The sequence below is a fragment of the Urtica dioica genome, chromosome 2 (assembly GCF_054948205.1).
Source record: "Urtica dioica subsp. dioica isolate 48M chromosome 2, U.dioica_male_clone48M_v1_H2, whole genome shotgun sequence".
Lineage (NCBI taxonomy): Eukaryota > Viridiplantae > Streptophyta > Magnoliopsida > Rosales > Urticaceae > Urtica > Urtica dioica.
Genome location: NC_142757.1, coordinates 2,478,304 through 2,492,063, shown reverse-complemented (window position 1 = coordinate 2,492,063; position 13,760 = coordinate 2,478,304).

Below are 13,760 nucleotides of genomic sequence, written 5' to 3'. Positions count from 1 at the left end.
TTGTAACAGTAGAGACCTCGATCAGTGACAAAGGTTGTCTTAATTTGATCGGGCTCGTGCATTCGAATTTGGTTGTAGCCTGAATAGGCGTCCATGAAGCTTAGGAGTTCATGGCCGGCCGTGGCGTCCACCAGTTGTTCGATGCGCGGGAGTGGAAAGCAATCCTTAGGGCAGGCTTTGTTAAGATCTTTGTAGTCTATACAAATTCGCCACTTCCCGTTGGGCTTTTTTACCATTACCACGTTGGCGACCCACTTGGGGTACTTAGCCTCTCGAATGAAGTTTGCGGTGAGGAGTTTCTCGACCTCTTCATTTATGGCCAGGTATCGTTCTGGGTTGAACGTTCGTCTAGCCTGCACTTTTTCGGCGACCTTTGGGTCGTCGTTTAGTCGGTGCACTATTACCTCGGGATCGATTCCGGGCATGTCCGCATGAGTCCATGCAAAAACATCCTTGAACTCCCTAAGGAAGGCGGTAAGCTGAGTTTTGATGGCGAGTGGAAGTCGGGTGCCGATTTTTACAACTTGATCAGGCTTCGACTCGTCCAGGACGATTGGCACAAGATCATCGGAGGTTTCCACTTTAAGTCTTTCGATTTCATCACGGGGGTCAAGTTCTCCGAACTTCCTTGCATCCCTTAGGTTGCATGGGTAATCGTCTTCCAGTTGGAAGATTGTGTTGACCGCTTTTCCCGCGGACTTGCCATCAACTCCTTGCACGTAGCATATTCTGGCTTGAGATTGGTCTCCAGCCATGATGCCAATTCCCCCTTCGGTGGGGAACTTCACCAGTAGGTGATACGTGGAAGTGATTGCCCTCAGCCGGTTCAACGTGGGTCGCCCAATGATTAAGTTGTAGGGCGACTCTTGATCGACCACTAGGAATGGGACCATGTGAACGGCTTCGATTCCTCCAGGGGTTCCAAAGGTGACCGGCAGGTCGATGATGCCCTCAGTCATAACCTTTTCCCCAGTGAACCCAAACAATGGCGTTTGGGTCGGAGTCGGGCGCAGCCCCCCGAGCTTCATGCGCTCTAGGGTGGACTTGAAAATTATGTCGGCAGCGCTGCCGTTATCAATGAGAACCCTTTTCACCAAGTTATTGGCCACTTGGGCTTTGAGCACGATCGCGTCATTGTGCGGATGCACAACTCGCTTGGCCTCTTCATTGGTGAAATACATCGTCTCGTGAGGCACGGACGGAGGTTCTTCATATGTGAAGTTGACGTGCATAGCAGCGTCTTCCTGAGACACGGCCCTAAGGAATTTCTTCCGTTGACGGGCTGAATCCCCATCCTGTGGACCTCCCAGTATGGTGGTTACCACGTGCAGTTGTGGGTTGGCGTTGGCAGTAGCCGGGGTTTGGTTGGCAGAGGCGGCTGCTCCTCCTCCTTGACCAGACTGCTGTCTGTTCGCGGTGGGGCCCGCAGCGCCAATCATGCGCAACACGAACTCCTTCAGCTCGCCCCGTTGGATCAGAGCCTCGATTTGCCTTTTGAGGTTGTAGCATTCCGAGGTCAAATGACCATATTCCCGATGGAACTCACAATACCGGGACCGATCGCGAGTTGCGGGGTCCTTCTTCATTGGAGCCGGGGGCGTGAACTTGTCACGTGCCAGAGCCAAGATCCTTTCCGGCGCCGTGTTCAGCGGCGTGAACGACGAGTACCCTTTGAAGTTTTCCGCAAGTCGCGGTTTCTGAGGTACAGGGGGTTGGTTGCTAGAAACCTGGTTCCCCTTGTTTCGCCTCTTACGAGGTTCGTTATGCTCGCGGATAGGTTCTTCCCGACGGCGAGAGCTTTGATTAGTGCTCTTGCGGCCGTCGAGGTAGTCTTCGACTCCCATGAAGGTCTTAGCTCGAGTCATTAACTCGGCCATGGTGGAAGGGACACGGCCGACGACAGACTTGAGGAAGTCACTCGTGCGCAAGCCTTCTATGATAGCGGCAATCGCGTCACTGTCGTCAAAGCGGTCGACCTTGTTTGACTCTTCTGTGAATCGGGCGAGGTATCGTCTAAGAGACTCGCCACTCTCTTGCCTGATTGACCACAGGTACATCTTGGTCTTCTTTTGGACCATAGACGTAGCGAATCGTGCTAGGAACATGTCCTTCAGGTCTTTGAACGAGTGGATGCTTCCTGGTCTTAAGTTTTTGAACCACTCAAAGCCGGGTCCGGCGAGGGTCAAACTAAAGGCTTGGCACATGGCACCAGGAGAAACACCCTGCATCGTCATCCAGGTTTCATAGTGCTGGATGTGGTAAGCAGGATCTGCTTTCCCATCATAGGGAGCGAGGTTCGGGAGCTTGAAATTCCCCGTACAAACCTCAGCCAATATCTGAGTAGCGAAAGGCGATGAGTTCTCCTCAACGACTCCGTAGGCACTCCCACCTATTCCGTATTCTCGGAGATCTCGTACCTCATTTCGAAGGTTGTGGATCATAGTGACCACATCGAGACCGGTCGTTGGAGTAACCCCTTGATCGGGAGGAGTCACCTGCAGCCTCTCGTTAGACCCCTGTCCTGCGCGGCGGTTCCCGTTAGTTGGGGCTGCCAGCGGGATGTTGGGTCTAGAGCTTAGTCGCTCTCTCAGATCATTGCCACGCCCAATGCGTTGAGCAGTGAGGTGGTCCCTAAGATCAGGGCTGGCCGTATGGAGGCGCCGGCTCTGCTTGCGGCGTTGCGCTCTCCGCGCGCCCTGACTTTCCGCAACATTCTCCCTCGGACCTAGTCGGTCGAGGGCTGAACGTCGGGAATTCCCCTCTTGAGAAGCTACCGGCGCATCGCCTGTTCGGGGTAAGGGATTCGACGGACCGGCTTCAATCACGGCGGGGAGTCCCCCGTCCTTCGTGAGAGAAGTCTCGACATCCTCCGAGTCACCAGTATCCTCATAATCAGGGTCGCGGCTTTCCTCGTTGAGGTTCTCAGGATCCCCGTTGGGGATCGTCGTGTCACGCATAGGTTGCTTCGCAGCCAGTTGGCGGTGATACCTTGCGTTCCTCGCCTTCAGTCGGCGGATACTCTCCTTCAACTCCGTGATGCGATTGTCCCTGCTATCAGGAGATGGAGATGGTGAGCGGGTCGAGCTCTCTTCGTGGAGCGACTCTTCGTCACCATGCGCTCGGGAGCGCAAGAAGTATTTCTTGGTCTTAGCGACGTTTTCGGGGTTGTTTGCGCCCTCAGAACGTACGGGTGGTTGGCTACTCATCGTTTCTCAAGTTCGAGAAGGTTGAGTTCGCAGAAGAAAAGAAGAAGATGAATAGAAGGGATTTCGGGCTGAATAGGTCGGGAAGCCCCCTCCTTCTAGCACCAAAATGTTGTCGCACGAAAATGAACAACTATTTAAAACCTCGGGCGGTTCGATCCAAGGCCGGACCAAGTGATCGCACCCGGGCCAAGAGTGGGAACTCGATAGTCTCGAGCTAGGGTTCTCTCCGATCAACCCGCCTCTCGGGAGAGGTAGGGGGTGAGGAGGATGAGTGACCGTGCCTTGGTTGTCGGCTGCCTACGTACCCGTGCGTGGGATCAGGTCAGAACGTAGTTCAAGCGTGTGTGACGCAGTATGAGGCGCGGAGCCTTGGCGGAGAGGCGTGCTCGACGAAGGAAACGGGGCGCGAGGAGTCCTCGGCAGCGTCTCGGAACTTCGGAGATCGCGTACGCGTCTAGCGTGTTAGACGCGCAAGGGTAGCTCTAGTTGAGAACCCTAGGGGCGTGCTTGAGCACCGGAGAACGTTCGGTCAAAGGGAGCGACGTCCGGGAAGTTCCCGTGAGTGCTTCGGGACCTTTGAGAACGAGGGAGAGAGAAGAGAACCTGCTTCAGGCCAAATATGGCATCCAGAGAAGCAGAGAAATCGAGCGTGTCGATAAGAGATGAAGAGAATTATTGGATATTCTTGGATATCTTGGGATGGCTTTTCCCTCAATGAGAGAGGGTATTTATAGGTGTTTGGGAGCCTTAGAAGGTCCCTTTTTCGTCCATGTGGGACTAGGATCGCGCATGCCATCAGGTGGAGGCGCACGGCGCGCGCGGCGCGCGGCGCAGGGGGCGCGGCGCGCGTGTCACCGGGCGCGGCGCGAGGATCGCCAGGCGCGGCGCAGGTCGCGCGGCGCATGGAGCGCGCGGCGCGCGCCTGTATGGCGCGGCGCGCCGTCTGCTGCACGGCCGGCCGGCGTAGCGCGCTGTGTGCGTGATGAACAGCTCGTCTTGGCCGGGTTCTTGCGGGCCTTCGAATGTCATTCTTCTCACGTGAAATATGAAGCTTTCTACTTGATGAGAGTGACTCGATTCGAGTAGCAAGGCTCGGCCCGGCGAGAGCGACTAGCGACTTGATTCGAGGAGTGACTCGAGGATGACTCGAGGCTCGACTCGAAAATGACTCGAGGCTCGACTCGAGGAACAATTAAAGGCTCGACTCGAGGAACCATTCAAGGCTCGACTCGAGGAGATTGACTCAAGGCTCGACTCGAGGAGCGAAGCTCGACTCGAGGAGATTGACTCAAGGCTCGACTCGAGGAGCGAAGCTCGACTCGAGGAGTCAGGAGTTTGGGCGAGGGCTTGAAGATTTGCCGCTCTTTAGGACCTCCGGCCTGACCATCGGCCCTTTGAGCGACGTGCCTTCTCGGCGTCTCGGGTTTTCCGAAAACGACCGACAACAATTATTATTTGTGATTGTTGAACGATCCACAAATCGACATCAACAATTTAGCGCCGTCTGTGGGAAAATTCAGAAAGACCAACCTCGAAAGAAACAGTTCTTAAAAAAAAAACTTTCTATCATGTCTTCCACGCCGACTCATTACGAATCTGGAGAGGAGATCCCTCGGAGGATCAGGGCAATCCTGGATATGTTGACCAAAAAAATAGACCAACCGTGCTCTTAAAGACCGGTTGAATACTCTATCGACTCCTCAAAACACTCCGGACCCTCAGGCGGGATCCGGAGATATGACCGCCTTGAAATCTGCTCGTCAAGCAGCCTCGGTTGCGCAAACGAGCCGGGCTCTCCCTCCCGGAGTCCGTCTGGATTTCTCTGGGATCCAGGTCACCCAAGGAACAGACCACTCTCCCGACACAAGCTTCCAGCTTGGGGGGACCGCAGGCAAAGTCACGACAGAAGTCACGATCGACCCTTCCGGTTTCCCTCCGCCTCCCCTAGGGGAAGCGCCATCCAGGTCTTTCCCGACTAATGCGGGACCTCGCCCTTCCGCGACCTATCAAATGTTCACCCCCCAACATTTTTGTGGGATGAATCAGACCCGCCATAGCCCGGTCGTGGTGACCGCGGTCACACCTACCCGTATGGGACCTCGCCTCTTTCACGGGGGCGAACCCAGCATGACCGAACTAGACCGATTTAAGGAGTCAATAACGGCCGAACTGAGAGCTGTTCGCTCAGAATTTCATTTCGCAACCAGTTCGGTCCCCGAAATAGATCGCCTCGTTGAAGAAACGAGGAGGACTCCTTTTGCCCGAAATATTACCGAAGTGTAACTGGGAGATACCGGAAAGGTTCGCCTGCCGCGGTATAGTGGCACTTCACGTCTGAAAGCTTTTATATTGTCCTTCAGAGTCGCAATGGGACGGGTTATGCTCGCAGAGAGAGAATTGAAGGCAGGTTACTACCAACTATTTGTAGAAAGCTTATCTAGGTCCGCTTTAGAGTGGTTCTCCAAGCTCGAGCCGAACTCCATCGATAGTTTTGACAAACTATTGGCCGCATTCCTGAAGCACGATTCGATGTTCATGGAGGACGATCTGACCGTAGCAGATTTATGGGGAATTCAAAAGAAAGAGAACAAGTCCTTGAAGGATTTCATGATCCATTACAAGGATGTGATCTCAAAAATCTCTAACGTATGTCACGAATCTGCTATAACCTCTCTAAGGAACGGGTTAAGGCACGACTCAAAGTTGAAACTAGAGATGAATGTTAACGGTCCCCTCACGTTGGAAGATGCGATTCATAAAGTCGCGAATTACGTAAAAGCCGAAGAGGAATTCGCTTCCTACGAGAGGTAACGCGCGGCTGAAAAGAAACCACCCTCCAATACTTGGATAAAGCCTGTAAATGCTGGGGGCAACCCTCGCAAGGTTAACCCCCACGACGCTACGCCTCACGCCAGATAGCAACACACCCCTCCTAATTACACCTTCAACGTCAATGAAGATATTAAGAAGGGAGGTCCCCAGGCAAAGAAATGGATACGGGACCCCAATGCGTATTGCAGTTTCCATAAAGCCTACGACCATGACACGGTTAATTGTGAAACCATGCGCAAGGCTCTAGAAGAAAAATATGCAAAGGGGAACCACAAGACGTTGATCTAGGACCCCCGCCAAAGAAGAAGGTCTTTAACAACAACAACAGAGGAAGGGGCAACCCCTCCCCCAAGAGAGCAAGACCCGATGAGGAAGGGGAACCAAATTCCCCACCGACCGTCGCAAAACACAGGGTATACTTCATAATCGGTGGCTCGAAGTTCTGCAACGGATCGGTCAACTCAATCAAAGCATATCAATGTCAGTTGAACAATCAAACCACTCAAATCAGACCAGAACAAGACGTCCAAATCTCGTTCTCCGAAAAAAAAAGCCATAGGGACAACCGATCCGCACGACGACGCACTCGTAATCACGATTGAAGTGTCGAACTGTCAGGTCGCAAGAATCCTAATCGATGGAGGCAGCTCCGTAGATCTTATCTTCAAGGATACCCTAGCCAGGATGGGAATCAGCGAGGACAAGATTGAAAGAGAACAAACCCAATTGACAGGTTTCAATGGGTCAACTACTCCATCCTTAGGAACGATCAGGTTGCCCGTAAAAACAAATGGAATTAATAAAATAGTAGAGTTTCAAGTACCAGACTGTCTCTTTCCTTACAATATTATCTTGTCCCAAGGACTACTTCCCGTTGGAGCATATCGACCAGCTAGTCGAAGCAACCCCGGGACATAAGATCTTGTCGTTCATGGACGCATTCTCAGGATATAACCAAATCCTGATGCATCTAGACGACCAAGAAAAGACATTTGGAGGAATGTTTCGAAGTATTAAACAATTACCAAATGAAACTTAACCCTACCAAATGTTCATTTGGAGTTTCATCCGGCAAATTCCTTGCATATTTAGTTACCCAGCGAGGAATTGAGGCTAAATCCGGATCAACTACACGCCTTGCGAGAGATGCCTTCACCCCATAATAGGCGTGAAGTTCAAAGGTTAACAGGACGTATCGCTGCCCTTGACCGCTTCATCTCTCGATCCACGGACAAATGTCTCCCTTTCTACCGTCTCCTAAAAGGAAACAAGAAGCTCGAATGGGACTACAAGTGCAGGAGGCATTCAAAAAATTGAAGGAGTATCTAACGACACGCCCGATCTTGGAAAAACCTGTCACCGTATCTCAACCGGAGGTTAGTTGAGTACTCGTCAGAGAAGACAAAGAGAATCAACGACCGATCTTTTATACAAGCAAGTCGCTAGTGGACGCTGAAACTGTTGTCAATGGTGCCCACAAGAAGAGTTGTAGTCTTTATTTTGTACATTTGATGTAATAAAGTCTCACGAAGACTCTTGCTTGTAATTGCGTATTCATTAATAAAAAGTTGAAACGTTCATTCATTCTTCCATGTCTGTTTGAAGCTTTATATTAAAACATTAGTCTTTAGTCCATAAACAAACCTAACAACTTACGAAGAGACAAATGTAGATTTGCATGATCAAACTCATTAGGAATCTAAGGGTCAAAGCACTATTGACCTCAGTACGATTGTTAGGAGAATCTATAATGTCTGGTTATGGGGCATTGATAGTTGGAGACTCTATAGTTCTTCTAGGTATCTTCTGAAGGTACTGAATTGACCAGTGCACTTCTAGAGACAAAATAAGAAAAAACCATTTATCCTCTTATGTCTCGAAGTCACTACGTATGAATTGCATCGTGCTTACCTTAATCCTGAAATGAGACATGCCATTTCACAGCTTACGTATTCTCATTTGAGAAAGTCAGAGTTCGGACTCACTATGTGATTCCGAACAGGACCTGTTGTCGCTCGTTTTCGGACGACTATTTAGGAGCCCAAAGTGGTTAGACCCAAGGCCAGTCCAAGTGGTCTCACTCCTGCTCAAACGTGTCGGACTTGGTATCCCAAGTCGTCCCTTAGCTGTAGATGAAGCTCACCTCGTCTCGATACCTGAAAAGCAGTAGAGAGCACGTGAACTACAAGGAGGAAACAGATGGGTTGCCTCTGTTTACCTCTCCGACGCTCAACATTAGTAGGGTTGAGGTAGAATGTAGAGGGTTTAAGTGTTTAGAGGCCGAGACTTGAGAGAAACGAGCGAGTTACGAGTTCGACAGTGTTTTAGTACTCAAATTCCGATTACGTGGACCGAGGGAGGGGCCCTCATATTTATAGGCCACCAAGGGACGTTTTGAAAGTCCCTTGGCCGAGTGAGGCTGAGTCGGCCATCGGCCGGGTGAGACTCCGTCGGCCGATGGTGAAGTGAAGCTGGGCCGCCGAGTAAGATTCACTCGGCCATTGGCCGAGTGAATGTGGGCCGCCGAGTGAGATTCACTCGGCCATTGGCCGAGTGAATGCCGGACGCCGAGTGAGATTCACTCGGCCATTGGCCGAGTGAACGCTGGATGAGGTTCACTCGGCCATTGGCCGAGTGAAAGGCCTGGGCCGAGAGAGGACTCACTCGGCCATTGGCCGAGTGAGCTCTTGGGCCGGCAGGGAACTCACCCGGCCATTGGCCGAGTGAACTTGGTGGGCCGGCTGAGGGTTCACTCGGCCATTGGCCGAGTGACCGTGATGGGCCGGCTGTGGGCTCACTCGGCCATTGGCCGAGTGAATTGTTTAGGTCGGACAATGGCCGAGTGAACTGGGCCGGCCATTGGCCGAGTGAGCTCCTCCGGCCGCTCGAAATGTCGATCGCGTCGTCGGACCTCGTCGGGCCGATAACATTAGCCCCCCGAGTTTGGCGCCGGGCATAGCCCGTGTGGTAAACTCAAGTAAGCTCCGCCCCTCGTCGTTTCGCCGGACCTTCTTAACTTGCACCGGTAAGCCTTCCTTCTCTTTACTATTACTTTATTATTTTCCGACGTTTTTTCTCGTTACACGTGTTCATGGATCCCACCAACCACTTGTCGGAGTGTGGGACCGTTGAGGACGACCTTTTCCCACTTCTCGAGAATTAAGACACTGAGTTGGATAATTTTTGGGCACAATTTTTGCCCCCTTCGACCAATTACAACGCACGTCTTCGTTCGTCCCAAGCAGGAACGTGGTGGATATGGCGGGTAGTGATTTTTCCTTGATCGAGGCGTGGTTGGCCGACGGGGGCGAGGACACGCGCGCCGGGGACGGCCCAAGCCGACAGGGGAGCGCCGGCCTGATGGCGCCAAGTGCCGGGGACAGCCGGGCTGACCAGCGTGAGGCTGGTCTGGTTGAGGGACACGCCGGGGAGGTCGCGCACGCAGGGTCGGCCTCCCAGGAGGCCGCTGGTGAGCCATCCGGCGTCGGGGGCCATCTCCGGCGGGTCTGGAGCCGGGGGAGACGAGACGGCCATGGAAGGCACAGCGCAGGCCGCCGCCGACGTCGGAGAAGACGCGCCTGGCTAGGTCGGCGCTGTCTGTGCCGGACCCAGGCCCGGAGTGGCGCTGACAGGGCCGCGCGTGACGAGCCCGACCAGGGGGCACGCCGACAGGGCCGAGGAGACCGACGCCAGAGTGGAGGGGGCCGTGCCTGGCCGGGTCGGCGCCGTCTGGGGCGAGTCCAGCCCCGGGGAAGACGCCCCTTGTCCTGAGGGGGTTGGGTCAGCTGCGAAGGAAGCCGGAGTAGCGGGCGAGCCTCGGGGCGGCGCGCCTGGCGGGATGGGCGCCGGGGACGACGTGTCGGCGTGGAGAGACGTCGCTGGGGGCGGCGTTGATGCCGGGGAGGACCCCACCCTCTCGGGTGGGGCTGTGTTGCAGGTGGTCGGAGGCTGTGGGAGCCCAAGCGGAGCGGTCCCGGCCGGGCCGGGACGCACGCATGGCGGGGGAGCGCCGGTGGCGACGGCCGGTGCTGCTGGTGGGGGCACCGGCGCCGGCGGCGTGGAGCACCGGCCGCCCACTACCGGAGAGGGGGAGGCAGCCACTCTGGCTCCATCTCAAAACCTAGGGCCCGATGGGCCGGTCCCAGGTGAAGGGGGCTAGGCTCTTCTTGGGCCGAGTCACGTGCTTGGGCCGGACGCACCACACGAGGGCCGTATGGCCGACCCAGTGCCCCATGGGCGTGAGAGGGACGCGCTTGGGCCGGCCCTTGGCGAGATCGACCCTCGGGCTCGAGCGTCCGATGCGCGCCATGGGCCCGCGACTGGGCTGGACGCGCCAACAAGGCCGCCTCCCGCGGCCAACACACGGGAAACGAGTTCTGTTGGGTCGAGCGCGTACGCTACGGCTCGAGCGACCCATTCTAGCGAGCACCACAAAGAACTTCCCGGGCCAAGGGCTGCTCCAAATGCCGAGGACTCGGGCGAGACGTCGAGCCGCCGTACCCCATCGACCGCCTCGGCTAGTTTGACAGCGCATGAGGAGGACCGTGCCTCGTTGTTCCCTATCAGGGAATCAGCGATTCGAGAAGGCTTTGACTGCTCCGGCGTCGACTTCCCGAGCTCTCTTTCATTAGCCAGCTTCAGGGGCTTAAGGAAGCGCCTTCGCATTCCGTCGGCCGTGTCGCTACTGCGGCCGTTGCCCGAAGATCTCCCGACCCGCCCTCGGAAGGGGTAAGGCGCCGTTCACGAGGCGAGTCTCCGCGGGGGGCTGCACCTGCCTTTTCAACCCGTGATCCAGAATCTCCTCGCTCGTCTCAACGTCCATGCGGCCCAGATGTCGTCATCCTTCTACCCCATGGTCGCCGCCTGCCACATGATGCTACATCGGGCGAAGGGCCGGGCCGTGACGACCGATGATATCAGGAACCTCGTGGCCGTCTTTGACGTTCCTGGGAAATCTGGCTTCCACAAGGTTCAGCATCGGAAGCGGTTTCCTATCCTTACCAAGCTAACCTCTAGGCATCGCTACCCTTGGGTATGGGTGTTCGAATCTGCTGTTGTCGCAGTTTTTCTGACAACGATTTAGGAGTCGCAAACGGTCAGACCCAAGGCCAGACCAAGTGGTCTCGTCTCGACTCGAGCGTGTCGGACTTGGTATCCCAAGTCGTCTCTTAGCTGTCTGTGGTATCTGTCTCGTCCAGGCACCTGAAAAGCAAGCAAGGAAGGTGTGAACTACAAAGGGGAAACAGAGGGGTTGCCTCTGTTTACCTCTCCGACGCTCAACATTAGTAGGATTGAGGTGGGTTGTAGAGGGTTTAGTGTTTAGGGGTCGAGACTTGAGAGAAACGAGCGAGGTACGAGTTCGACAGCGTTTCGGTACTCAAATTCGGATTACCTGGACCAAGGGAGGTACCTTGGTATTTATAGGCGACCAAGGAGCGTCACGGACAGCCCCTTGGCCGAGGGCCGCCTCTGACCCGGCCATGGCCGGCTCTGACTCGGCCGTAGAGGCCATGGCCGGCTCTGACTCGGCCGTGGAGGCCATGGCCGGCTCTGACCCGTCCATGGCCGGCTCTGACTCGGCCGTGGAGGCCATGGCCGGCTCTGACTCGGCCATGGCCGGCTCTGAGGTGGCCGTGCGCCGGGAAAGGCTCGGGGAAGCCGCCATATGATGTCGTTGCCGTACCGGGCCGGGACGGACCGGTAACATTAGCCCCCCGAGTTTATTATCGAGTGTAACTCGTGTGATAAACTCGAAGCCTCCGCCGTCATTGGCCCACCGGAATAGCCCATCGCCAAGAGGTACGTTTAGTCGCCCTTTAATATTATTATTTTATTTTGTCGGTTACCCTCGTCTTGTTATTCGTGCTCATGGACCCCATTGACCGCCTATCGGGGTGTGGGACCATTGAAGACGATTTGTTTCACTTGCTTGGGGATCAACACGTGGACTTGGAAACTTTTTGGACTCAATTCTCATCTCTCCCAAGCGTTACTAACGCGCCTCACTCATCGGGCACGAGCAGCGTTGTTACGATGGCCGAGGAAGATCTCGCCTTGGTTGAAGCGTGGTTGACCGGTGATAGAGGGGGCGCTCGTGCCGGAGACGGCCAGCGCCGGCAGGTGGACGCCGGAGACAACGCGTGCACCGGAGTAGGTGGCTGGGCTCAAGGCGGCACCGGCGGCCCAGGAGATGTCGAGGAAGACCCACTCAGGCCGAGGGACAGTGCCTTGGCGCTCACTGGTGGTTTGGATGGCGCGCGCGTGCCGGAGGCAGTCGCGCCCGGAGCGGCCGACGCTGGAGGGGGCGCGCCGGAGGAGGACGACCGCGGGGATGGCGCCTCGGCCATGGGGGGCGCGACCTGGGTCGACCCCGACCTCGAGGGAGCCCTCACTCGGCCGGGCGAGGCCGTCGGGACGCCAACCTGTCGCACTGGCGGGGAAAGCCGCCCGGGCGTAGCGGTCGGCCCCGGGGAAGCCGCGCACGGCAAGACTAGCGCCGGGGGGGGCGCGCCGGCCGGCGTCGGCGCCGTCTAGGTCGATCCCGACGCGGGGGAGGTCACCGGGTGGCCTGGAGACCGCGCCCAGGGGGAGAGCCCCTCGAGCCCAGCTGCGCCGGTGAAGACGAGCGCCGCCGGGGAGTTGCCGGCGCCGGGGGACGCAACCCATGGAGGAGCCGACGTCGGGCAGGGGGCGGCCGAGCCTGGCGGCGCTGGGCAGGAGGTGGCGGCCTGCTTGGCCCCTGGGGAAACCCTAGGCCCGAGTGGGCCGGGCTTGTGTGGTGAGGACCCAGCCGGCCAGGAATTGGGCCGGGGGGCTGGATCACGCTCGCGGGAAGAGGGCCCAGCCGGGCAGGGGCTGGACTGGGCCAATGGGCCGCGCACGCGCGAGGGAAGCCCAACCGGCCGGGAGCCGGGCCAGACCGCCGGGCCGGGCGCACACGGGGCGAACGTCGGGGTGCCCGGGCAGAGCCCACGGGCCGAGAGTTTGGCTAGCCGGGAGCCGGGCCGGACCGGCGGGCCAGATGCGCGCGTGGGAGGCGCCGGGCCGCTCGCGCCGGGCCCGCGCATGGAGGAGTCGCCCAGCCTCGAGATGGGCTGGGTCCTTGGGTTACACGCGCACGCCGGAAGAAGCGCGGCCGGCCGGGAGCCGAGCCGGCCCGGCGAAGGTGGATTAACCGGACGGCAACCGGGCGCGCTCTCGAGCAACCACGCCGGGGCCGAGGGGAGCCAGCCGGCTTGTCCGAGCGTGGCTCCTGACGCCGATCGTTCGAGCGACTCGCCTAACCACCACGATGTACCTGCCTCGCCGCTTTCCTCAACCGCGCGGGAAGAAACGCGGGCCTCGGCCTTCCCGATTGGAGAGTCGGCCATACGAGGCGAGCTCGATTGCTCGGGCGTCGACGTCCCGAGTTCGCTCTCGATCATTAACTTCATGAGTCTGAGAAGGCGTTACAGCATCCCAGAGTCCGTGTCGATCCTGAGACAACTACCCGACGATCTTCCAACTCGCCCGCGAAAGGGGTACGCCGCGGTTCACGAGGCGAGTCTCCGTGGGGGACTAAGACTGCCTTTCCAGCCGGTTATCCAAGAATTGTTGGTTCGATTAGAGGTGCACGCCTCGCAGATGTCCCCATCCTTCTATCGGGTGGTTGCGGCGTGCCACATGATGTTTTTTCGGGCGAAGAAAAGGGCCGTCACTGCCGATGATATTCAGGACCTCATG